Genomic DNA, 27,796 nt, shown 5'->3' with positions numbered 1-27,796 from the left:
ACAGCCCAAATTTGTTTTTTTTATTAGAGTCTTAACTTCAAAAGTGCCAAACTGCATTGATAAACTACACTGCTCATAGAGCTGAAGATGGGGGGGGGGGGGGAAGAGTTTGGTGACAGGGGGGAGTCTGGAGGAGCTATATACTGGTAACAGGGGGGAGTCTGGAGCAGCTATATACTGGTGACAGGGGAGTCTGAAGGAGCTATATACTGGTGACGGGGGAGAGTCTGGAGGAGCTATATACTTGTGACAGGGGAGAGTCTGGAGGAGCTATATACTGGTGACGGGGAGAGTCTGGAGGAGCTATATACTGGTGATGGGGAGAGTCTGGAGGAGCTATATACTGGTGACAGGGGAGAGTCTGGAGCAGCTATATACTGGTGACGGGGGAGAGTCTGGAGGAGCTGTATACTGGTGACGGGGGGAGTCTGGAGCAGCTATATACTGGTGACAGGGGGGAGTCTGGAGGAGCTATATACTGGTGACAGGGGGGAGTCTGGAGGAGCTATATACTGGTGACGGGGGAGTCTGGAGGAGCTATATAATGGTGACAGGGGGGAGTCTGGAGGAGCTATATACTGGTGACAGGGGAGAGTCTAGAGCAGCTATATACTGGTGAACAGGGGAGGCAGGTGCTGCTATATACTGGGGAACAGGGGAGGCTGGTGCTGCTATATACTGGGGAACAGGGGAGGCTGGTTCTGCTATATACTGGGGAACAGGGGAGGCTGGTGCTGCTATATACTGGGGAACAGGGGAGGCTGGAGCTGCTATATACTGGGGAACAGGGGAGGCTGGAGCTGCTATATACTGGGGAACAGGGGAGGCTGGAGCTGCTATATACTGGGGAACAGGGGAGGCTGGAACTGCTATATACTGGGGAACAGGGGAGGCTGGAGCTGCTATATACTGGGGAACAGGGGAGGCTGGAGCTGCTATATACTGGGGAACAGGGGAGGCTGGAGCTGCTATATACTGGGGAACGGGAGGCTGGAGCTGCTATATACTGGTGACAGGGGAGAGTCTGGAGCAGCTATATACTGGTGACGGGGGAGAGTCTGGAGGAGCTGTATACTGGTGACGGGGGGAGTCTGGAGCAGCTATATACTGGTGACAGGGGGGAGTCTGGAGGAGCTATATACTGGTGACAGGGGGGAGTCTGGAGGAGCTATATACTGGTGACGGGGGAGTCTGGAGGAGCTATATAATGGTGACAGGGGGGAGTCTGGAGGAGCTATATACTGGTGACAGGGGAGAGTCTAGAGCAGCTATATACTGGTGAACAGGGGAGGCAGGTGCTGCTATATACTGGGGAACAGGGGAGGCTGGTTCTGCTATATACTGGGGAACAGGGGAGGCTGGTTCTGCTATATACTGGGGAACAGGGGAGGCTGGTGCTGCTATATACTGGGGAACAGGGGAGGCTGGAGCTGCTATATACTGGGGAACAGGGGAGGCTGGAGCTGCTATATACTGGGGAACAGGGGAGGCTGGAGCTGCTATATACTGGGGAACAGGGGAGGCTGGAGCTGCTATATACTGGGGAACAGGGGAGGCTGGAGCTGCTATATACTGGGGAACAGGGGAGGCTGGAGCTGCTATATACTGGGGAACAGGGGAGGCTGGAGCTGCTATATACTGGGGAACAGGGGAGGCTGGAGCTGCTATATACTGGGGAACAGGGGAGGCTGGAGCTGCTATATACTGGGGAACAGGGGAGGCTGGAGCTGCTATATACTGGGGAACAGGGGAGGCTGGAGCTGCTATATACTGGGGAACAGGGGAGGCTGGAGCTGCTATATACTGGGGAACAGGGGAGGCTGGAGCTGCTATATACTGGGGAACAGGGGAGGCTGGAGCTGCTATATACTGGGGAACAGGGGAGGCTGGAGCTGCTATATACTGGGGAACAGGGAAGGCTGGAGCTGCTATATACTGGGGAACAGGGGAGGCTGGAGCTGCTATATACTGGGGAACAGGGGAGGCTGGAGCTGCTATATACTGGGGAACAGGGGAGGCTGGAGCTGCTATATACTGGGGAACAGGGGAGGCTGGAGCAGCTATAACTGGGGAACAGGTGAGGCTGGGGCTGCTATATACTGGGGAGGCTGGAGCTGTTTTATACTGGGGAACAGGGGAGGCTGGCAGTGGCAGGCTGGGTCGGGTGGCAGGGATGCATTTTCCCCCTGGGCCGGTCCCCAGGCAGCTGTTCAGGGCTGCCGGAGGATCGGCACCGTACTTTTGATTGCGGATGCCAAAACTTAATTTGCAGCCTGGCTGGCAGACTCCTTCCTGATCTTGCATGATGCATCCACATGTATTCGCCTCTTTGAGACGCGAATACATTTGAATGCATGATATACGGCACAGAGCGGAGCATCACGGTTGTTCCCGTGCCGTGGCCTAGCGTGCAGCAGAGTTATGAGGTCATCAGGCTGCGACCTCATCACTCTGCTGCTGGCAACGCGGAGCGGGGCAGAAGAGGCGGGGACGCAGCGGCCGGCGTGAAGAATGGTGAGCAGCGCTCCGATGAGGAGCAGAAGCTTAGCTGCTCAAGATTAGAGATCTGTCATTTGCTGTGTATAGGGAATGGGCCATGGTGTTAGTAGTCCACTAGGGCAGCCACATGGCATTGTGTGTGTGTGTGTCTATATGAGTTTGTGTGTGTGTGTGTAAGGACTCATACTCACATGCGAGAAACTCGAACAAGTCTCACACGTCAATACCCGACACTGCAGCTCCGCTCCTGAGTGCCGGGTGCAGTGCCGAGTATTGACATGCGAGACTCTGTCCGAGTTTCTCGCATGTGAGTATGAGCCCTAAGAGTGTGTGTGTGTATGAGAGTGTGTGGGTACGTTCCCACGTTCTGTACCCACTGCGTGTTGGACGCTACGTACACCCACTGCGTCCAGATGTTACAGCATAGTGGACGGGATTTCATGAAATCCCATCTCCACTATGCATGCAATGACTCCTCCTGCTTTCCTGCAGAGACACATGTGCGGCTCGTCTTTTACAGACTGCAGCATGTCTATTTATTTTGTGGAGACGCTCCGTCTCCGCTAGATAAATGTCACCCGTACAATATATTGGACTCAGTGATTCACAGTTCAATCAACATATGAGGAATCACCTACGTTCAAAAGCCGGCAGCACTTTAGACGGAGAAGACATGTGACCGTCATGCATTCATGCAGGGATCACCATAAAAAATATATCAAAATTTATTAGACTATATGTAAACCACACAAAAATATTAAAAACGTTTAAAAAACACACAAAAATACAAAATCATGCCCTGTGAGGACAGGGGCTGTGGATCACTGGCCAACACCCAAAAAGTTTAGCCCCAATGGGCTTAGTACATCTCATAAGTAGGTGAGGTTCCTGTATGGTCCACAGTCTGATGATGAAGGTAACAACAACTCCCAGTATCTCCTTACTATAGTTAAGGACATACTGGGAGGTACATGTTCATGTCATACAATTGTATCATGGGGCTGATCTAACAATGAAATTGACCACCATAATAAGCGTGGTGCTGCATTCATCTACTGATGGTGGTTCTGACCCTGCATTCATCTACTGATGGTGGTTCTGACCCTGCATTCATCTACTGATGGTGGTTCTGACCCTGCATTCATCTACTGATGGTGGTTCTGACCCTGCATTCATCTACTGATGGTGGTTCTGACCATGCATTCATCTACAGTACTGATGGTGGTTCTGACCCTGCATTCATCTACTGATGGTGGTTCTGACCCTGCATTCATCTACTGATGGTGGTCCTGACCCTGCATTCATCTACTGATGGTGGTCCTGACCCTGCATTCATCTACTGATGGTGGTTCTGACCCTGCATTCATCTACTGATGGTGGTTCTGACCCTGCATTCATCTACTGATGGTGGTTCTGACCCTGCATCACATAACTGCCCGATCCCACCACCAGCACCAGAGAATCCTCACAGCGCAGTGTGCACATGATGTGTGGATTCACATATAGTGACTTTAGACTTGAAGCTTAAGATCGGACAACATTTTTAACGATGGGCCGCTACTCATGGGCCACTGCTGTGCTTGCCCCCAAGGCTAAAATTTGCCACCCAGCCCCTGGAGACTGGTGCTTTGCAGGCTGGCAATTTAGGGGTGGCTGACACTTTAGAATAGGGATTGGGGGGCATATTCCTATAGATGACTTTGAAAAGCTGAAGGTGTTAAAAAAAACGCTCAAAAGACTGAACCTGTGTACAGCAAGTGCAGGCGTTCATACTTTTAGTGTTTGTTTAGCGCTTTTTAAAGCGTTTTACAGAGTGCATCTGCCTTAAATAGATGTCGTGTGCACAGACTCAGTGTGTGACGTCAGTAAGAGGCGCAACCACGAAAAGTGCCTAGGGCAGCATGAAGGCCAAATACGGCCCTGCTTAGGCTGGATATAAAAAGTCTGCACACCCTTATTAAAATGCCAGGTTTCTGTCCTGTAAAAAAATTATACTAAAAAGAATCATTTCAGATCTTTTTCCACCTTTTATGTCACTCAATCCGTACAAATCTATTGAGAAACAAACTGAAATCATTTTGAGGGTTCTGGCCAGGAGTATGCATGCCTGAACACCGTTCCCAGACAATGGTGAATCCTCACAGCGCACAGTGCGTGACCTGGGAGGACTCACAAGTCTGCAGTCACACATCCCCAGGTCCAGCGCTGGGGACTCATCTTTAGGTGTTTATTATCCTTGCTATTGGGATCTGTTCATTATTTTGACATATAGGGCGGACTCTAGCTCTATTAAGGGTTTGTCCGGTTATCACTAGTTATAGATTTTTGGCTTTTTAAATGTTTTTAATATATGCCTTGACTTAAGTACAAATAAACATTGAGTTTCTATTGATGATCCATCTTATTGCATACTTTTCCCTTATTATCATTAGTTTTCCATACAGTATAACCGCCATTACACCCCTCCACACATTATTATGACCTCTAAATAACAGTCAACACAATATGATGACTAGTGTTGAGCATTCCGATACCGCAAGTATCGGGTATCGGCCGATACTTGCGGGTATCGGAATTCCGATACCGAGATCCGATACTTTTGTGGTATCGGGTATCGGTATCGAAACAACATTAATGTGTAAAAGAAAGAATTAAAATAAAAAATATTGCTATACTCACCTCTCCGACGCAGCCTGGACCTCACCGAGGGAACCGGCAGCGTTCTTTTCTTAAAATGCGCGCGTCTCCTGCCTCCCGTGACGTCACGGCTTGTGATTGGTCGCGTCGCCCATGTGACCGCGACGCGACCAATCACAATGCCGGAACGTAATTTTAAAATCCTGAAGGGCCTGAAATTACGTCACGGCTTGCTGTGATTGGTTGCGTCGCGGCCACATGGGCGACGCGACCAATCACAAGCCGTGACGTCACGGGAGGCTGGACACGCGCGCATTTTAAAATGCGCGCGTCTCCTGCCTCCCGTGACGTCACGGCTTGTGATTGGTCGCGTCGCCCATGTGACCGCGACGCGACCAATCACAACGCCGGAACGTAATTTTAAAATACTGAATGCCTAGAAGGACCTGAAAATTACGTCACGGCTTGCTGTGATTGGTCGCGTCGCGGCCACATGGGCGGCACGCGACCAATCACAAGCCGTGACGTCACGGAAGGAAGGAAAAGCGCGCATTTTAAGCAAAGAAGGCTCCCGGTTCCCGCGGTGAGGTCCAGGCTGCGTCGGAGAGGTGAGTATAGCAATATTTTTTATTTTAATTCTTTATTTTACACATTAATATGGTTCCCAGGGCCTGAAGGAGAGTTTCCTCTCCTTCAGACCCTGGGAACCATCAGGAATACCGTCCGATACATGAGTCCCATTGACTTGTATTGGTATCGGGTATCGGTATCGGATTAGATCCGATACTTTGCCGGTATCTGACGATACTTTCCGATACCGATACTTTCAAGTATCGGACGGTATCGCTCAACACTAATGATGACCGCAACACAATCCTTTACATTGTCTAATGGATTTCTCCCAGTATAATGGCCCCATTAGTCCTCCAAACAATATAACGGCCCCCACATAGCCTTGAAACTATATAATGCCTTTGAGCCATACAAACTGTATAATGGTTCTCACGTAGTCCTGCAAACTGTATGATAATCACCACAGAGCACTGCATATAGTATAATGGCCCCCACATAACCCTGCAAACTGTATAATGGTGCCCACATAGCCCTACATATAGTATAATGGCCCCCACATAGCCCTGCAAACTGTATAATGGTGCCCACATAGCCCTGCAAACTGTATAATGGTGCCCACATAGCCCTACATATAGTATAATGGCCCCCACATAGCCCTGCAAACTGTATAATGGCCCCCACATAGCCCTGCAAACTGTATAATAGCCCCCACATAGCCCTGCATATAGTATAATGGCCCCCACATAGCCCTGCAAACTGTATAATGATGCCCACATAGCCCTGCAAACTGTATAATGGCCCCCACATAGCCCTGCATATAGTATAATGGGCTATGTGCGGGTCATAATACAGTTTGCAGGGTTATGTGGAGACCATTATACAGTTTGCAGGGCTATGTGAAGACCATTATACTATATGTAGGGCTATGTGGAGACCATTATACTATATGCAGGGCTATGTGGAGACCATTATACTATATGCAGGGCTATGTACGGGCCATTATACAGTTTGCAGGGCTATGTGGATACCAATATACAGTTTGCAGGGCTATATGGAGAACATTATACAGTTTGCAGTGCTATGTGAGGACCATTATACCAGAGGCGTATCTAGGGGGGATAGCTGGGGCATGTGCCCCTGGCACAGCCGTCGGGGGGCACAGTCGGGCCTCATAATCCGGCTGTCAGCAGTGTCTCCCCTGGTGGCTGCATTCTGCCACCCCCTGACTGAAAGTCGGCTGTTATGTGTGCCGAAAGCCTCGAGGAATGCAGTTTGAGACGTCTGGTATAGAGTGTACATACTTATGTATAACACAGTCCCTTAGTGTATAGTGCACCCACTTACTATATATAGCACAGTCCCTTAGTATATAGTGTACTCACTAATTCTGTATAACACCATCCTTTGTTACATAGTTTCCTCTTTTATCACGTATAACACCGTTCCTTATTGCGGACCATTCTCTTCAGTTATATATGGTGCCGTCCCTTATTATATAGCTTCCTCTGCTGTTATGTACAATGCTGTCTCTTACATAGTGTATTCTTGTTATTTTGTTATTCACAGCGCCCTCTTTTATTACATAGTCCCCTCTCCTTTTAGATATAAAATGACTGCTGATAGAGGAGCCGGTGACGAGACGACCAGACCATCAGCTCCTTCATTAGAAAAGAAGCTTTCCTCTGCTCTATCAGCCATAATTGCATTATACCGCTAACAAAAGAGGATGGTATGTAATAAAAAACAGGGCTCTACATAATCCAATATGTAAGGGACGGTACTGTACATAACAAGAGAGGGCACTGTATAATAAGGGACGGCAATATACATAATAAATATATACACATGTATGTGGCTATATATATATATATATATATATATATATATATATATATATATATATATATATATATACATACATACATACATACATACATACATACATACATACATACATACATACATACATACATACACACAGTAGCTTTTTCGCCACACATTTCTTGCACAGGGTCCCCAAGCTGTCAGTGACCGCCTCTGCCTAGGCATCAATTGCACTCGCATCTTACAGAAGCGAGAATGCACTTGAGGCTCTGACTGCCGGGTCAGAGCAACGTGAGCAACGTGATCAGATCATGAGATCATGCTGCTGACGTCACTCACTTGCACTGGTAGAGGTGGACACTGGTGGTAAGTGCTCCAGCGGAGCTGAAAACACCGAAGATTAAGTGCACGGGGTGGGACAATTTAAGTGGGGATGGGGGGATTTATTGTGTGTGGGGAGAATTTGATTGGGGATAGGGGGATTTATTATGTGTGGGGGGAATTTGAGTGGGAATGGGGGGATTTATTATGTGTGGGGAATATTGGAGTGGGGATGGGGGTGTTTAATGTGTGTGAGGAGAATTGGAGTGGGGATGGGGGTGTTTAATGTGTGTAGGGAGAATTGGAGTGGGAATGGGGGAATTTGTGTGTGGGGATAACTTGAGTGGGAATGGGGGATTAAGGGTATGTGCACATGTTGCAGATTGGCCGCTGCGGATTCGCAGCAGTTTTCCATCCAGTTTACAGTACCATGTAAACCTATGGAAAACAAAATCCGCAGTGCACATGGTGTACAAAATACCGCATGGAAACTCTGCATTGTATTTTCTACAGCATGTCAATTGTGTGGGCTATGTGCACACGTTGCAGTTTTGGCTGCGGATCCGCAGCGGATTAGCCGCTGCGGATTCGCAACAGTTTTCCATCCGGTTTACAGTACCATGTAAACCTATGGAAAACCAAATCCGAAGTGCCCATGGTGCGGATAATACCGCGCAGAAATGCAGTACTGTATTTTCCGCAGCATGTCAATTCTTTGTGTGGATTCCGCAGCTGTTTACACCTGCTCCTCAATAGGAATCCGCAGGTGTAAAACCGCATGTGGAATCCGCACAAAAACCACAGGTAAATCCGAGGTAAATCTCCAGGTAAAACACAGTGTGTTTTACCTGCGGATTTTGCAAAAACGGTGCCGAAAAATCCGCACAGGAATCCGCAACGTGGGGATATAGCATTGTGCGGATTCCACAGCGTTTTACACCTGCTCCTCAATAGGAATCCGCAAGTGGTAAAAAGCAGGTGAAATCCGAACCAAAAATGCTGGAAATCCGCAATAAATCGGCTTGTTATCCGCAGATAAAACACAGTGCATTTTACCTGCAGATTTTTCAAAAACGGTGTGGAAAAATCCGCACACGAATCCGCAATGTGGGCACATAGCCTTATTGTGTGTGGGGAGAATTGGAGTGAGGATGGGGTATTTATTATGTGTTGGGAGAATTGGAGTGAGGATGGGGGTGTTTAATGTGTGTGGGGTGAGATTTGGAGTGGGGATGGGGGATTTAATGTATGTGTGGAGGTACGGAGTGGGGATTGGGTTATTTATTGTGTGTGGAGAGATTTGTAGTGATGATGGGGGATTTAATGTGTGGGGAAGATTTGAGGACCCAAAATGAAGAGCAAAGGGGGAGATGGGGGGCATATATGAGGAAAGAGTACAGTGGAATGGGGGCATGTATGAGGAAACAGTAAGGGGGAATGGGGGGCATGAATGAGGAAGCAGTATGGGGGAATGAGGGCATGTATGAGAAAACAGTACTGGGGAATGGGAGGCATGTATGAGGAAATAGTATGGGGGAATGGAGGGCATTTATGAGGAAACAGTATGGGGGATGGGTGCAGACAGTATGGGGAGTGAATGGGGGAATGTATGTGGACACAGTATGAGTAGCGATGTGAGAAAGGTATGTGGACAGAGTACGGGGAGTGAGGGTGATGTGATGTGTGCAGACAGTATGGGGAGTCAGGTGAGCAGGCAGTATAGAAAGTGAGGGGGTAAATATATGAGAAGACAGTATGGTGAACAGGGGTATGTGAGAGGAGACAGTATGAGGAGGAGGGAGGGGAATAGCGTGAGGAGACAGTATGGGGGAGTAAAGTGAGTGGGCACAGAATAGAAACTGAGTAGTGGGGTGTAGCATGGAGGGACAGTGTAAGGGCACAGCCAGGAGGGGACAGTATACCAAGGAGGGAAAGTGTGATGAGAGAGTACAGTGTAAATACTGGGCCCTATAGGGGGGACACAGTATAAGAGGACGGTGTGAAGAGGGGGTGGGTATGGAAGGAAGTCGTCAGTGTAAAGTGCATGTACCATAAGAGGGACAATGTGGGGGTCATATTTTGTGCAGACAATATAGTGAGGGGCAATTTTTTAATCAGGAGCATTATAATTACACTTCTATCTTTAAGGGCATCATGTGGAGATTTTCTGAAAAAAAACAGAGAAGATGGAAGTCTGCAGAGATGAGCTGTGGATGACAAAACTCATCATGGGGTCTGGACAAGGTGAAGAAAAGAACGAGAACGACTCCAGAGACGACGTCATCTATAAGGTACCTGGATGTAAATGTTATTTGTGATACTGACTAATTCTCATATTTTTATTTATGTTAGGAGCATTAAAGGGGATGTCCCGGTTTGTAATGAGTCTGCAGTCATTCTTTTTGACTGCAGACTTCTGAGTTCTCACAGTGCGCCCTGCACGCTGTCACGATTCTCTCGTGCTGGTGATTTACATACATGAAGTCATGCGCTGACTAGACATGTGTGGCATCACTTAATGAAAATGAACTAAGCGAGGCAGGGCACATCTAGTCGGAATGTGGTCAGAAGTATACAAATCGCATGCTTGTGCTGACATGACTGTCCTCCGGCAAGGGAGAATCCTAAAAGTGTGCAGTGCATTAGTTGTGAGAATTCGGAAGCCTGCAATGTCAGGATTCAGCTCTGCAGGTTTCATCACATGGACACTTCACTCATATGCGACTTTCATACTTATGGTCCTGTGACAACTAGCTGCTCTTCCTGCTTCTCTCAGTTTTTCACTGAACATTGAGAACATTAGGGAGAGGACCTCATGGGTACATGACTAAGTGTGCAAATCGCATATGTCCTTGGGAGGGGGGTGGGCGCCAAAATGAATATTTGCTAAGGATGCCAGAAAACGTAGATACACCTCTGAATTATACTATATGTAGGGTTATGTGGAGACCATTATACTATATGCAGGGCTATGTGGGGGCCATTATACAGTTTGCAGGGCTATGTGGGGGCCATTATACAGTTTGCAGGGCTATGTGGGGGCCATTATACAGTTTACAAGGCTATGTGGAGGCCATTATACTATATGCAGGGCTATATATATATATATATATATATATATATATATATATATATATATATATATATATACAGGTCCTTCTCAAAAAATTAGCATATAGTGTTAAATTTCATTATTTACCATAATGTAATGATTACAATTAAACTTTCATATATTATAGATTCATTATCCACCAACTGAAATTTGTCAGGTCTTTTATTGTTTTAATACTGATGATTTTGGCATACAACTCCTGATAACCCAAAAAACCTGTCTCAATAAATTAGCATATTTCACCCGACCAATCAAATAAAAGTGTTTTTTAATACCAAACAAAAAAACCATCAAATAATAATGTTCAGTTATGCACTCAATACTTGGTCGGGAATCCTTTGGCAGAAATGACTGCTTCAATGCGGCGTGGCATGGAGGCAATCAGCCTGTGACACTGCTGAGATGTTATGGAGGCCCAGGATGCTTCAATAGCGGCTTTAAGCTCATCCAGAGTGTTGGGTCTTGCGTCTCTCAACTTTCTCTTCACAATATCCCACAGATTCTCTATGGGGTTCAGGTCAGGAGAGTTGGCAGGCCAATTGAGCACAGTAATACCATGGTCAGTAAACCATTTACCAGTGGTTTTGGCACTGTGAGCAGGTGCCAGGTCGTGCTGAAAAATGAAATCTTCATCTCCATAAAGCATTTCATAAAGCATTTCAGCCGATGGAAGCATGAAGTGCTCCAAAATCTCCTGATAGCTAGCTGCATTGACCCTGCCCTTGATGAAACACAGTGGACCAACACCAGCAGCTGACATGGCACCCCACACCATCACTGACTGTGGGTACTTGACACTGGACTTCAGGCATTTTGGCATTTCCTTCTCCCCAGTCTTCCTCCAGACTCTGGCACCTTGATTTCCGAATGACATGCAAAATTTGCTTTCATCAGAAAAAAGTACTTGGGACCACTTAGCAACAGTCCAGTGCTGCTTCTCTGTAGCCCAGGTCAGGCGCTTCTGCCGCTGTTTATGGTTCAAAAGTGGCTTTACCTGGGGAATGCGGCACCTGTAGCCCATTTCCTGCACACGCCTGTGCACGGTGGCTCTGGATGTTTCCACACCAGACTCAGTCCACTGCTTCCTCAGGTTCCCCAAGGTCTGGAATCGGTCCTTCTGCCACATTGTTTCCTTCCAACAGACTTACCATTGAGGTGCCTTGATACAGCACTCTGGGAACAGCCTATTTGTTGAGAAATTTCTTTCTGGGTCTTACCCTCTTGCTTGAGGGTGTCAATGATGGCCTTCTTGACATCTGTCAGGTCGCTAGTCTTACCCATGATGGGGGTTTTGAGTAATGAACCAGGCAGGGAGTTTTTAAAAGCCTCAGGTATCTTTTGCATGTGTTTAGAGTTAATTAGTTGATTCAGAAGATTAGGGTAATAGGTCATTTAGAGAACCTTTTCTTGATATGCTAATTTATTGAGACAGGTTTTTTGGGTTATCAGGAGTTGTAGGCCAAAATCATCAGTATTAAAACAATAAAAGACCTGACAAATTTCAGTTGGTGGATAATGAATCTATAATATATGAAAGTTTAATTGTAATCATTACATTATGGTAAATAATGAAATTTAACACTATATGCTAATTTTTTGAGAAGGACCTGTATACAGGGGCGGAACTACCGGGGTCGCAGAGGTCGCGGCTGCACCAGGGCCCGGGCCCAAAAGAGGGCCCGGTGCCGCCGCGACCTCTGCGACCTGAGGTCAACTTGTCAGGGTATCTCCGTGAGCGCACGCTGCACATTTCGTCCTGTAAATTCAGTGTTAGGTTGAACCCACGGGCTTCCGTACACGCTGTGGGGGAGGGGCCATGCACGTCGCAGTTCCGTACACCAGGCTGAGATTGCCGTCAAGCGAGTCACATGCTGTTGTCATCACGTGACAGGACGTGAAGGTGGCCAGCTGTACGGTTTGTCACTGGTGGAGCGTGGTGTCGTGCAGAGGGAGGCATGGATAAGCTGCGGAGGGTCCTGAACGGCCATGAGGACGAAGAGAGGGGCCTGCAGCTCAGGTACGGGCTACTAGTCATCTTATGCCGGATGTCCGCCCCGCTCCATAAGGGGCGTGCTGTGCTGCAGGCAGATGACCGGGCTTGGATGGGTTACAGCTGGTTTACCCTGTCGGAGACGCCCCACGTGTATTATATATCCGGCCTTGGCCCTGTTAGACCCAGAATGCACTGCTTCCAGCTCAGATATTCGGCCCCTGCAGTGTATATAGGTGACCACTCACACACAAAGCTCTATACTATCTGCCCTGCAGTGTATATAGGTGACCACTCACACACAAAGCTCTATACTATCTGCCCCTGCAGTGTATATAGGTGACCACTCACACACAAAGCTCTATACTATCTGCCCTGCAGTGTATATAGGTGACCACTCACACACAAAGCTCTATACTATCTGCCCTGCAGTGTATATAGGTGACCACTCACACACAAAGCTCTATACTATCTGCCCTGCAGTGTATATAGGTGACCACTCACACACAAAGCTCTATACTATCTGCCCTGCAGTGTATATAGGTGACCACTCATACATAAAGCTCTATACTATCTGCCCCTGCAGTGTATATAGGTGACCACTCACACACAAAGCTCTATACTATCTGCCCTGCAGTGTATATAGGTGACCACTCATACATAAAGCTCTATACTATCTGCCCCTGCAGTGTATATAGGCGACCACTCATACATAAAGGAATTGCAATAGATATTTACTTCTTAGTTTAACATTGTATGCGTGTGTCTGTATATCATTTTTTTTTTTTTGGGGGGGGGGGGCCCCATTCAAAAGTTCGCACCGGGGCCCGCAGGACTGTTGTTACGCCCCTGCCTGTATATATATACTATATAGCCCTGCATATAGTATAATGGCCTCCACATAGCCCTGCAAACTGTATAGTGCCTCCACATAGCCCAGTAAATGGTATAACGATCCCAACATAGCCCTGAAATCAATTTTATGGCCCCCACAAAGCTCTCCAAACAGTATAATGGCCTGATTTAAAATAAATAAATAAATAAATAAATAAAAGTACTCATCTCTCTTCATTCCCCACTCCTCTGGTCTCTGCAGCGCGTGTTCTGAACCTCTGCTCTCAAATGTCAGAGCTCAAACGCACAGGGAGAATGATGGAGGATGGAGCTGATGGCTCTCTCTTCCATAAATACTTTTCAACTGTATCAACATCCAGAATGCCGATAAAGTTAAATGTCCAATGCTAGGCCATGGGGGACCAACTCACAGGCCCCATAGCAACCACATGGTCTGCTGCTATTAGTGGTATGCCACGGCTATAGGACTGTTTCTCAGCAACTATAACTGGATCTTTAGTCAAAAAAGACGGAATTCTGAACAGTTCTAAACATCAGTTGATTTTGCAAGTCTTGTGCAAAAAAGATGAATAGAAATATGAATTTCACCTTTCAGCATGATAATGTCCATAAACATACCTCCAAATTAACAAAAAAATGGCTTCTCTAGAACAAGATCAGAGTTGTGGAATGGCCCTGCCAGAACCCAGATCTGAATCCAATTGAAAATGTGTGGGATGACCTGAAGAGGGCGCTGTACTGAGGAGATGCCCTTGCAATCTAACAGATTTGGAGCACTACTGCAAAGAATTGTGGAGAAAGATTGCCAATTCTAGATGTACCATGCTGATAGACAACTGCCCAAAAAGACTTAGTGCAGCGCCCCAGAGACCTGGTCGCTCTGTCACTAAGGGGAGTGATGGTACGTCTGATTGCACTAAAGGAGTTCACCTGACCAGGCATCACAGTCACACATTACACTTCACACTCCAGCCACCAGGGGGAGCAAAGGGTTCTATGTATTAGGCCACTCCTCACACTTGGGTAAAACTGGGGGTTGGATAGAAAGTTAGGGAGAAGCTGACTGGGTTTTACCCAGGCAACACCTGGTGAGAGAAGAGCGTTGCTTGGGAAGATTCAGGGGGGTCCCTGTCAGGGGTGGGATCCTGACAGTGGCCTATCGAACAGAACAGATCGTTACGGAGCCGTCCTGCTCTACATTGCGGCGGTATCTTAAGAAAGGACAAGAAGCGAGGTTTATTGTGGAGAAGTGAGAAACGAGATCACAGCAAAAGGCGATAGAACCAGTAGGAGTCGTGCCCCGAGATCGGCAACATCCTACTGAGGCGCGTAGCCGGTGGCCGGAACGCCGAGGAAGTATTGGGCTCTAGGCATTACTTCAAACCAACGGCAGGACAGTTAATTATAGGTTGGCTGTCTCACCTAATTCACCTAATGAAGACAACGGAGGCAAATTGTGGGAGATGGGCGTCTCTAGGGTCCCTATAAAATAGCTCCAGGCCTACCCCGTCATACGGGTGCGTCCTATCCAAATCATCTGGGGGAGGGAGAGAAAGAACAGAAACATACATGACAGTTGTGAGGACTATCCCGTGGTGCTCAGCAAAGAAGTACTACAACACCCAGGCGCTAGAGACTGCAACCCTGTGTCCTCGTTATTTCATCGCACCACGCACCACCACCTTTAATTGGACGCCCCTTAGCAGGGTCACGGACCGGGTCAGGCCACCGTGACAACCACAAGACCGACAGAGAGGGGCCCGGTACCGAGTACCCCGCGGCCCTGCGTCTGGGGGCGCTCCAAAACTTGGCGTCACGAACAGGATCTACTTAAGCCTGAAGAACCAGGTCATGTGTGCCTTGGAACTGTGATTGAATTGTGCTTGAACTGTGATTTATTGCAAAGACTGTGCATTGCCACTTGCCGCCAAAACCGCCGCCATTACAGCGCCAAGAGGACCGCAAGAGGAGAAGAAGGGCGTGGAAGTGGGCGAACACAAGCTGGAGAGCGCAAAAGACAATGGCTGCCCAGTCTAAATATTACTGTTTCCTAAGGACGTGTCCGTCTGCAGCTGAAACCCGCCTCCTGATCTTCTATGGCGGGCGGAGACTGAAGAAACGAAACTATGACTCAGATGAGGTGGGACTGGAGACCAGAGAAGGCCTGCGAAAAAGAATGGCCCCGCACCGGCCCCCATCACTAGAGGACTACGCCGACATGCCCCTGTAGGAGGATTTGGATCCATGGGAGCTGCCGGGGGGGCATCCCGTGCCTGAACGGTCCCCAGTCCGTGTGCCTCCCTCAGGAGAGTGGAGTGGCACCGGAGGAGTTACCTCAAGCGTAGGTACTCAGTGCCGCGACCCCCGGGGAGGACGCCTCACCCCCGCACCTGATCCAGTCACCACCGCGGCCATTTGTGCCCCGATGGCCCCGCCGCCTGGCCCCGAATTACCGGGGGGGGCAGGACCTTGGGCCCTTCCCTTGGGGAGAATATGGGAACCATCTAATCGCGGAGTTCCAGCGGGAAGTGGAGTGGGAAGCGCGAGGTGAGCTGCTGGAGGGCTCCTTGCCGAAGTGGGGCGTTGTGATTGTTTACCAGCCCCAGGAAGGGAAAGGCTTCGTTCAAGAAATTGGAGCAGCCCTGAGAGTCCGCATCACCCGGGGCGAGGTGGAACCCTGCTTGTGTGGAGACGGCGCCAAGTCCCTCTTGAGGTCGGGAGATGTGGTGACATATCGCCATCATCTAAAGGGAAGAGGTTGGTGGGCCCGGGAAATGCAGCGCTGTACAGCCGTCCTGGCGGTCTCCAGAACCGAGGGGGAGGAGCTTGCCGCTGAAGCGGCTGCAGCAGCCTCTACCGCCGCCAGCGTTATTCACTGGCCCACGCAGACACTCATCGCGGCGCACGACCTGGTCGTGCAGAAGGCTCAAACTCATGGAGTGTACCTGGCACCGGGAGTAGACTTGGAGACAAGCCTGCCTGGGCCACAGAGGGCCACCTGTCAGGTAAAGCCCCGGTGGAGGCCACCCCCTGATTTACCAGAGTAAGCCTTAAAGCCATGCAACTGTAAATAGTTAACTGCCTGTTTGTCTGTTTTGCTGCTGATACCCGATCAGGGTTATTCTTAAAGGGATCCCTTTGTTTACCCGGGATCCCTATTATTTTTGCTTTTTGTTTTTGCTTTTGTTCATCACTGTTTTAAAGACTGCCGAATCATGGACGGTGAATGGTTCACAAACTGTGCTGTAAATAGTTCGCACCTTATTAAAGGTGCCCTCTACTGGTTTTACAAGAAAAGGAGCTTTTCGAAGGGACTGTTCCAGGAAACAGCGCAGAGGTTCCTGCTTTGAAACGGACTTGCAACTTGAGAAGTTGCGCTACCTCAAAGAGACTTGGTGTTCCTCTTAAAGGGGATGTTCACATGTTGCACTTAAGTATTATGTTACTTTGAAAATGTTGAATGGTAGTAGATAGTGTTTAGGTATTTAAGATAGACAATGTTTAATGATGTTATTAGAGATTGAGGACAGGAAAGAATTTAAAGCCGAATTTCAAAGAAAGTGAACCCGTAGGGGTTAGTGAGTCCTCCTGGAAACCATAGAGAGATGGTTGATTGATCTTATACTGTGAATAAAGAAGAATAAAGCTTACAAAAGAAAAGAGGCAGTAGGCCCGGACGAGTAGCCAGGCGGTCCTGCATCTTCAGAATCAGAGAGAGTAAAGAAAATATTGCATTTAGAAAAGAGAAATAAAGACAAAGTTAATTTATATTCTAGAGTTTTATAGTAAGCCTTTAGTGGGTTCAGCCTATATGCCCTTAAAGGAAAAGTTAAATTATTGTCCCAGAATTTGCACTTAGTAGGTAGAATACCCGGCTGGGTAAAGATGGTTACCTATAGTCAGTTAATTAATGAGTGTTATTTAAAAACTTGAAATATGTTTCTGTTTGTAACGTTCAAGTGTCCTCACCTCCCATAAAGGGAAGCACTGTTAAATTTACTTGTTCATTGCATTTCAAAATTTTGTATGTCTTTTGCTGACATGTATCGTTGTTTTCTTCCCAGTCCGGGAGTACTGGATTTAACCGGGGGGGGGGGGGGAGTGCAGCGCCCCAGAGACCTGGTCGTTGCAGTAACGTGGCTCTGCCACTAAGGGGAGTGATGGTACGTCTGATTGCACTAAAGGAGTTCACCTGACCAGGTATCACAGTCACACATTACACTTCACACTCTGGCCACCAGGGGGAGCAAAGGGTTCTATGTATTAGGCCACTCCTCACACTTGGGTAAAACTGGGGGTTGGATAGGAAGTTAGGGAGAAGCTGACTGGGTTTTGCCCAGGCAACACCTGGTGAGAGAAGAGGTTGCTTGGGAAGATTCAGGGGGGTCCCTGTCAGGGGTGGGATCCTGACAGTGGCCTAGCGAACAGAACAGATCGTTACAGAACCGCGTCTGCTCTACATTGCGGCGGTATCTTAAAGGGAACCTGTCACCTGAATTTGGCGGGACCAGTTTTGGGTCATATGGGCGGGGTTTTTGGGTGTTTGATTCACCCTTTCCTTACCCGCTGGCTGCATGCTGGCCGCAATATTGGATTGAAGTTCATTCTCTGTCCTCCGGAGTACATGCCTGCGCAAGGCAATATTGCCTTGCGCAGGCGTGTACTCCGGAGGACAGAGAATGAACTTCAATCCAATATTGCGGCCAGCATGCAGCCAGCGGGTAAGGAAAGGGTGAATCAGACACCCGAAAACCCCGCCCATATGACCCAAAACTGGTCCCGCCAAATTCAGGTGACAGGTTCCCTTTAAGAAAGGACAAGAAGCGAGGTTTATTGTGGAGAAGTGAGAAACGAGATCACAGCAAAAGGCGATAGAACCAGTAGGAGTCGTGCCAAGAGATCGGCAACATCCTACTGAGGCGCGTAGCCGGTGGCCGGAACGCCGAGGAAGTATTGGGCTCTAAGCATTACTTCAAACCAACGGCAGGACAGTTAATTATAGGTTGGATGTCTCACCTAATTCACCTAATGAAGACAACGGAGGCAAATTGTGGGAGATGGGCGTCTCTAGGGTCCCTATAAAATAGCTCCAGGCCTACCCCGTCATACGGGTGCGTTCTATCCATATCATCTGGGGGACGGAGAGAAAGAACAGAAACATACACGACAGTTGTGTGGACTATCCCGTGGTGCTCAGCAGGGAAGTACTACAACACCCAGGCGCTAGTAGGTAGGCACTGATTTCCACCTGCAAAGGGAACTCTGGATGTGCCTTCGGACCGGCTGGTCTCGGACAGCCCTGTTAGCAGTGCTCTGGATTGCGGATCCCGAAGCCTTCAGTAAAGAGGTAAAGAGACTGCAACCCTGTGTCCTCGTTATTCATCGCACCACGCACCACCACCTTTACTTGGACGCCCCTTAGCAGGGTCACGCACCGGGTCAGGCCACCGTGACAACCCCAAGACCGACAGAGAGAGGCCCGGTACCGAGTACCCCGCGGCCCTGCGTCTGGGGACGCTCCACTTTATACGACAATAAATTGAAAGTGTACTTCAATGACGTGTTAGTTTAAGGGTTTGTATGTATATTTCTTCAACCACATTATTTTAACCCCTTCATGACCTTGGGATTTTCCATTTTTCCGTGTTCGTTTTTCGCTCCCCTCCTTCCCAGAGCCATAACTTTTTTATTTTTCTGTCCATATCCATATGGCCATGTGAGAGCTTATTTTTTGCTAAACAAGTTGTACTTTTAAACGACATCATTGGTTTTAGCATGTCGTGTACTAGAAAACGGGAAAAAAATTCCAAGTGCGGTGAAATTGCAAAAAAAGTGCAATCCCACACTTGTTTTTGTTTGGCTTTTTTGCTAGGTTCACTAAATGCTAAAACTGACCTGCCACTAAGATTCTCCAGGTCATTACGAGTTCATAGACACCTAACATGTCTGGGTAATTTTTTAACTGAGTGGTGAAAAAAAATTCCAAACTTTACTAAAAAGAAATGCTCCATTTTCCGATACCCGTAGCGTCTCCATTTTTCATGATCTGGGGTTGGTTGAGGGCTTATTTTTTGCGAGCTGAGCTGGTGTTTTTAATGATACCATTTTAGTGCAGATACGTTCTTTTGCTCGGCCGTTATTGCATTTTCATGCAATGTCGCGGCGACCAAAAAAACGTAATTCTGGCGTTTCGAATTTTTTTCTCGCTTTGCTGTTTAGCGATCAGGTGAATGCTTTTTTCTATTGATAGATTGGGCGATTCTGAACGCGGCGATACCAAATATGTGTAGGTTTGATTTTTTTTTTTATTGATTTATTTTGAATGGGGCGAAAGGGGGGTGATTTAAACTAATATTTATTTTTTTATTTTTTTCACATTTTTTTTAACTTTTTCATTTTTTACTTTTGCCATGCTTCAATAGCGTCCATAGGAGGCTAGAAGCTGGCACACCTCGACCGCCTCTGCTACATAGCAGCGATCATCAGATCGCTGCTATGCAGCAGAAATGCAGGTGTGCTATGAGCGCCGACCACAGGGTGGCGCTCATAGCTAGCCGGGATCAGTATCCATAGAGGTCTCAAGGACCTCTACGGTTACAATGCAGAAGCACCGCTGACCCCCGATCATGTGACGGGGGTCAGCGATGCGCTCATTTCCTGCCGCCCGGCCGGAAGCGGTAGTTAAATGCCTCTGTCTGTGTTTGACAGTGGCATTTAACTAGTTAATAGTTCAAAACAGCTGACATGTCCCGGCTTTGATGCGGCTCACCGCCGGAGCCCACATCAAAGACGGGGGTTCTGACCTCGGATGTACTATCCCGTCCGAGGTCAGAAAGGGGTTAATTTAATTTTTTTATTTTTCCATCCAAAAAGATTTCCGTTTGTTTTTGTCAGTGGATTTGTACAGATTACAGGTGACTTTAAAAGTGGAAGAAATTCTAAAATGTTTCTTTTAATAACCACTGTTAGTCCTGTTTTACCTTATTTTATCTAAATAATTTTAGTTCTATAAAACTAAGAGAAGAGACTGCAATCTGCTCATGGTCGTTTATTTCATGCCCTTATGCTGATTTATTGACAGATTATGAAGTTCTGAATTTCTTGTTTTCAACTTCCCCAGTGCACTCGATCAGGAGAGAAGTGGTCATCGGTGACAGCAGTAAGGGGTTATTCCTGGTTCTGCTACATCCGCCTTCTGGAGTAATAACGGTGTCTACGTTTATGACCTAGAAGAAGCCAATGTATAAATATAAGGTTCCCCATTGCCAAGAATTACATGTATAGCATTATAATGGAGGTTATACTGTTTAGTGTAGGCTCAATAACATTTACCCATTTTATGGGGTCTGCGAGTCCTTCTCCTTCTGGGATGGGATCTCCTGCTTTTCTTGTGAGAAGCCATGATGTCTTGATGGTACCAGGCGGGTTGCTAATAACTTGTGGGCTGCCAGTAGAATGTCCTACACCCTGAGGCCATTATGACAGGTAGAACGCTCTCTCATTACCTAGTAGCTGTGAGGTCACCTGTATGATGTGAGGGAATGTTGGCTAGATAGGGTTGGCCGCTCTGTTTGTGAATATGGTGGGGGGCATGGTTCATTAACGGAATTGCTCAAGTAAAAAGATTAATTATATATATATATATATCACACACAGTATATATATGGAATATTAAATTCTCCTAATAATGCCCCCCGAAGGTCTTATGACCTGGTGATCCACACACTATGTGAAATAAATTGGAAATAAAAACATGCATAAAAAATAAATAAAACCCAAAACAAAAATAAATAAATAAAAAAAACCTGCTAATCAAAAATCACTGTTACCCAATCACCCAATCCCTTTGTGGCTATAAAAAAAAACAAAAAAAACTTTTTACACTTTTGTGGTTTGTGCACACGTTTTGGATTTGGCTGCGGATTCGCAGCAGTTTTCCATGTGTTGTACAGTACCATGTAAACCTATGGAAAACCAAAACCGCATGGAAACGCTGCGGTTTATTTTCCGTAGCATGTCAATTCTTTGTGCGGATTCCACAGCGATTTACACCTGCTCTATAATTGGAATCCGAAGGTGTAAAAACGCATGTGAAAACCGCACAAAAACTGCTGTAAATCCGCAGGTAATCCCCAGGTTAAAAGCAGGGCGTGTTACCTGCTGATTTTTCAAATTCTGCGCGGAATAATCTGCACATGAATCCGCAACGTATCAGGGAATATTCACTGACTGTAATGAGCGGTCCCACGTGACCGCTCACACAGGAGAAGCTGCCAGCGCTGAGAGGACAGAGGAGACATCGCGGGAGCTAGGTGAGTATTTCTGCGGCAAGGGGCCAGGCGGCGCACTGAGGGGGGAGGCGGGGGGCACATGCAAAATTTATTTAAAAAAAAAACTTGATCTTTCATCTCTTCTCTCCGGCGGGGGAGAAGAGATGAATTCCGCCTTCAGCACCACAGCGGGGGGGACAGCGCTTAGTGTAGCGCTGTCTCTCCTGCGGTCGGTACGTGCACACGGAGGAGAGTGCACACTGTTCTCCGTGTGCACGTGTGCTGACCGTATTGTGGTCCGTGCTGCCGGTAAAAAACGGACATGTCTACGTGTTTTCAGCACGGACATACGGTCCGTGTGAAAACACGCACATGTGCATAGACCCATTCATTTAAATGGGTCTACGTGTGTCATTGTCTCCGGTACGTGAGAAAACTGTCACTACACGTACCGGAGACACTGACGTGTGAAAGAGGCCTAAAGCCGGTTTCACAGGTCAGTGGCTCCGGCACGTGAGGTGACAGTTTCCTCACGTACCGGAGACACTGACACACGTAGACCCATAAAAATCAATGCATCTGTGCAGATGTCATTGATTTTTTGCGGACCGTGTCTCCGTGTGCCAAACACGGAGACATGTCAGTGTTCGTGGGAGCGCACGTATTACACGGACCCATTAAAGTCAATGGGTCCGTGTAAAACACGGACCACACACGGACAGTCTCCGTGTGCAGTCCCTGTGGCGTGCAGGAGACAGCGCTACAGTAAGCGCTGTCCCCCCCACATGGTGCTGAAGCCGCCATTCATATCTTCTCTGCAGCAGCGTTTGCTGCATAGAAGATATGAATAATAGTGTTTAAAAGAAAGATCTATGTGTCCGTCGCCCTCCCACCCCCTGTGCGCCCCCCCGCTGTTCAGAAAATACTCACCCACTCCCACATTGGCTGTCGCTGCTTCCTGGTCTGGCCGCGGCTTCTACTGTATGCGGTCACGTGGGGCCGCTCATTTACAATCATGAATAGTCGGCTCCGCCCCTATGGGAGGTGGAGCCGCCTATTCATGATTGTAAATGAGCGGCCCCACGTGACCGCATACAGTGGAAGCCGCGGCCAGACCAGGAAGGAGCGACAGCCAACGAGGGATGCGGGTGAGTATTTTCTGAACAGCGGGGGGGTGCACAGGGGGTGGGGGGGCGGCGGACACATAGATCTTTCATTTAAACAATATTATTCATATCTTCTATGCAGCAAACGCTGCTGCACAGAAGATATGAATCGCGGCTTCAGCATGATGCAGGGGACAGCGCTAAACTTTAGCGCTGTCTCCTGCACGCTCCGTGTGGTACCCACTCGCCACACGGGCGGTACACGTGTGCCACACGTATGGCCTACGTGAGCTCACGGGCACACGGACACGGATAACTCCGGTACCGAATTTTCCGGTACCGGAATTATCTGGACGTGTGGGACAGCCCTAAGAAAGGGTTAATGGCAGTTATGCTGTGACTAGTGACCTTAAGGTAATTGTAAAAATAATTATGAGAAGTAGATACCTGGATGTCATATGAAATTATGGGAATAAAGGCGGCTGTATGCAGTCTGGTGATGGTAATGCCAACTGTAGGAACTGAAAGGGTAAGGAAATCAAGGTATATATGAAACACCTTACATGATTACTGCCTGTCAGATCTTAGCCACGTGAGAAAACAATAAAATTGTCCCAGATAACCCCATGAAGGTTTTGCTCAGATATTACAGATTTGTTGCAGGTTCTTGGTGTGGACTTCACACCAAGTATCATGGAAAATGTAGATTACAATATATGTGGATGAAGTTGCTATCTACATATGTAAGCTAAGACCTCATTTACAAGTCAGCGATTTTTCACATGCACAAAAATAGTCTGATTTCCCTCAGTGTGCTGGATCAGATTTTCCTCAGTGTTTGGTCAGTGTCTCAGCTTTTACCATCAGAGTTTCACCATTTTTTTCTTATATGAAAAAAAAAGTCTGATGTGCTGTCTGATTTTTTTTTTTAGTGACCCATAGAATTTGATTGGCAAGTGTGATCACTGACTTGGACCAAACTCGAACATGTCTCCTAGATTTGGGGTGGACCTCTCTGTCCCAAAAAAATGCACAGCCACGAGAATAGTCATTAGACCAGGGTCACACTATTGTATATTCTCTCATGCGAGATAATTGGCACAATCAGGGCCGCCATCAGGGCATTACTGCCCTTACTGGATTATGGGGCCCGATAAGCAGAGGGGGCCAGCATCGGGTCCCCTCTCTTCTGCTCATTGGCCCCCAGCGGCAGGATTCAGTAAATGAACCTGTGTTCAAGACCGAGACAAAGGTTCAGTTAAACTCTATTGCTGTGGGGGCCTGAATGGCAATAGTTAAATGCCCCAACCAATCAGAGACTGGCAGCTGACGTCATTGTCATTCGCCAGTGGGTCCGTGCTTGAAATGCCTGGAGGGAACATCGCCGCTGGACCGCGAGGAGAAAGTTTTTATTTTTTATTTTTATTAATAGTGGCAAGTAACAATATGTTTCGACAGCACATGTATCTTCATCCTGCCTCATCTGTCTCCTTCCTGCCCCATGATCCTGCAAAATGTCGTCATGGGGCAGGATGGAGACACATGGGGCAGGATGGAGACATGAGGCAGGATGGAGACAGATGGGGCACGATGGAGAAACATGGCGCAGGATGGAGACATGGGGAAGGATGGAGACAGATGGGGCAGGATGAGAGAGATGGTGCAGGATCATGAGGCAGCATGTCATTTCAAAAACGGTGCGGAATAATCCGCACATGAATCCGCCACGTGGGCACATAGCCTTACCCTCTTCTTCCTTCTCCTACATTTATACCTTGTATATATTCTCAGGTTGTTTTTTCCAGATATAGACGAAAGGTCCTCATCTTCAAAAAGAAGAATCAATATTTCCCTGGAGGTCTCTACTAAAGTTTATAGTTTCCAATAGTTTATATAAAATATAATACGTTTAGTGAATAATATACAATATTGGCAAAAGAACTGAGGTCTGAAGGAAAAAAATGTATTGGACTTAGGCTGGATATAAAAAGTCTGCACACCCTTATTAAAATGCCAGGTTTCTGTCCTGTAAAAAAAATCATACTAAAAAGAATCATTTCAGAACTTTTTCCACCTTTTATGTCACTCAATCCGTACAAATCTATTGAGAAACCACCTGAAATCATTTTGAGGGTTCTGGCCAGGAGTATGCATGCCTGACCGCCGTTCCCAGACAATGGTGAATCCTCGCAGCGCACAGTGCGTGACCTGGGAGGACTCACAAGTCTGCAGTCACACATCCCCAGGTCCAGCGCTGGGGACTCATCTTTAGGTGTTTATTATACTTGCTATTGGGATCTGTTCATTATTTTGACATATAGGGCGGACTCTAGCTCTATTAAGGGTTTGTCTGGTTATCACTAGTTATAGATTTGTAAATGTTCTTAATATATGCCTTGACTTATATACAAATAAACATTGAGTTTCTATTGATGATCCATCTTATTGCATACTTTTCCCTTATTATCGTTAGTTTTCCATACAGTATAACCGCCATTACACCCCTCCACACATTATTATGACCTCTAAACAACCGTTAACACAATATGATGACCGCAACACAATCCTTTACATTGTCTAATGGCTTGCACCCAGTATAATGGCCCCATTAGTCCTCCAAACAATATAACGGCACCCCACATAGCCTTGAAACTATATAATGCCTTTGAGCCATACAAACTGTATAAAGGTCCTCACATAGCCCCATAGCCCTGCAAACTGTATGATGATCACCACAGAGCCCTGCATATAGTATAATGGCCCCCACATAGCCCTGCAAACTGTATAATGGTGCCCACATAGCCCTGCAAACTGTATAATGGCCCCCACATAGCCCTGCATATAGTATAATGGCCCCCACATAGCCCTGCAAACTGTATAATAGCCCCCACATAGCCCTGCATATAGTATAATGGCCCCCACATAGCCCTGCAAACTGTATAATGGTGCCCACATAGTACTGCAAACTGTATAATGGCCCCCACATAGCCCTGCATATAGTATAATGGTCTCCACATAGCCCTGCATATAGTATAATGGCCTCCACATAGCCTTGCAAACTGTATAATGGTCTCCACATAGCCCTGCAAACTGTATAATGGCCCCCACATAGCCCTGCATATAGTATAATGGTCTCCACATAACCCTACATATAGTATAATTCAGAGGTGTATCTACGTTTTCTGGCATCCTTAGCAAATATTCATTTTGGCGCCCACCCCCCTCCCAAGGACATATGCGATTTGCACACTTAGTCATGTACCCATGAGGTCCTCTCCCTAATGTTCTCAATGTTCAGTGAAAAACTGAGAGAAGCAGGAAGAGCAGCTAGTTGTCACAGGACCATAAGTATGAAAGTCGCATATGAGTGAAGTGTCCATGTGGTGAAACCTGCAGAGCTGAATCCTGACATTGCAGGCTTCCGAATTCTCACAACTAATGCACTGCACACTTTTAGGATTCTCCCTTGCCGGTGGAAAGTCATGTCAGCACAAGCATGCGATTTGTATACTTCTGACCACATTCCGACTAAACGTGCCTGGCCTCGCTTAGTTCATTGTGATGCCACACATGTCTAGTCAGCGCATGACTTCATGTATGTAAATCACCAGCACGAGAGAATCGTGACAGCGTGCAGGGCGCACTGTGAGAACTCAGAAGTCTGCAGTCACAAAGAATGACTGCAGACTCATTACAAACCTGGACATCCCTTTTAATGCTCCTAACATAAATAAAAATATGAGAATTAGTCAGTATCACAAATAACATTTACATCCAGGTACCTTATAGATGAAGTCATCTCTGGACTCGTTCTCGTTCTGTTCTTCACCTTGTCCAGACCCCATGATGAGTTTTGTCATCCACAGCTCATCTCTGCAGACTTCCATCTTCTCTGCTCTTTTTCAGAAAATCTCCACATGATGCCCTTAAAGATAGAAGTGTAATTATAATGCTCCTGATTAAAAAATTGCCCCTCACTATATTGTCTGCACAAAATATGACCCCCACATTGTCCCTCTTATGGTACATGCTCTTTACATTTACCACTTCCTTCCATACCCACCCCCTCTTCACACCGTCCTCTTATACTGTGTCCCCCCTATAGGGCCCAGTATTTATACTGTACTCTCTCGTCATACTCTCCCTCCTTGGTATACTGTCCTCTCTTGGCTGTGCCCTTACACTGTCCCTCCATGCTACACCCCACTACTCAGTTTCTATTCTGTGCCCACTCACTTTACTCCCCCATACTGTCTCCTCACACTATTCCCCTCCCTCTTCCTCATACTGTCTCCTCTCACATACCCCTGTGCACCATACTGTCTTCTCATATATTTACCCCCTCACTTTCTATACTGCCTGCTCACCTGACTCCCCATACTGTCTGCACACATCACCCTCACTCCCCGTACTCTGTCCACATACCTTTCTCACATCACTACTCATACTGTGTCCACATACACTCACCGGCCACTTTATTAGGTACACCATGCTAGTAATGGGTTGGACCCCCTTTTGCCTTCAGAACTGCCTCAATTCTTCGTGGCATAGATTCAACAAGGTGCTGGAAGCATTCCTCAGAGATTTTGGTCCATATTGACATGATGGC

At 47.2% G+C, this 27,796-nt stretch overlaps 2 long non-coding RNA genes across 2 annotated transcripts in view; one reads left to right on the top strand and one right to left on the bottom strand.

Moving 5' to 3' along the window:
- Nucleotides 1-21,324, bottom strand: part of LOC143768490 (uncharacterized) — a 108,738-nt gene extending 87,414 nt beyond the window's left edge. Inside the window, exon 1 of the long non-coding RNA XR_013213892.1 lies at nucleotides 21,088-21,324. This is a non-coding gene — a long non-coding RNA (uncharacterized LOC143768490). The remainder of the gene's footprint in view (nucleotides 1-21,087) is intronic.
- Nucleotides 1-27,796, top strand: part of LOC143768489 (uncharacterized) — a 240,985-nt gene that overhangs the window by 67,231 nt on the left and 145,958 nt on the right. The window lies entirely within an intron of this gene.

This window comes from Ranitomeya variabilis, chromosome 4 (genome assembly GCF_051348905.1).
Source record: "Ranitomeya variabilis isolate aRanVar5 chromosome 4, aRanVar5.hap1, whole genome shotgun sequence".
NCBI lineage: Eukaryota > Metazoa > Chordata > Amphibia > Anura > Dendrobatidae > Ranitomeya > Ranitomeya variabilis.
The sequence above is the reverse complement of the archived record's forward strand: the minus strand, read 5'-3'. Positions and strand labels throughout refer to the sequence as shown.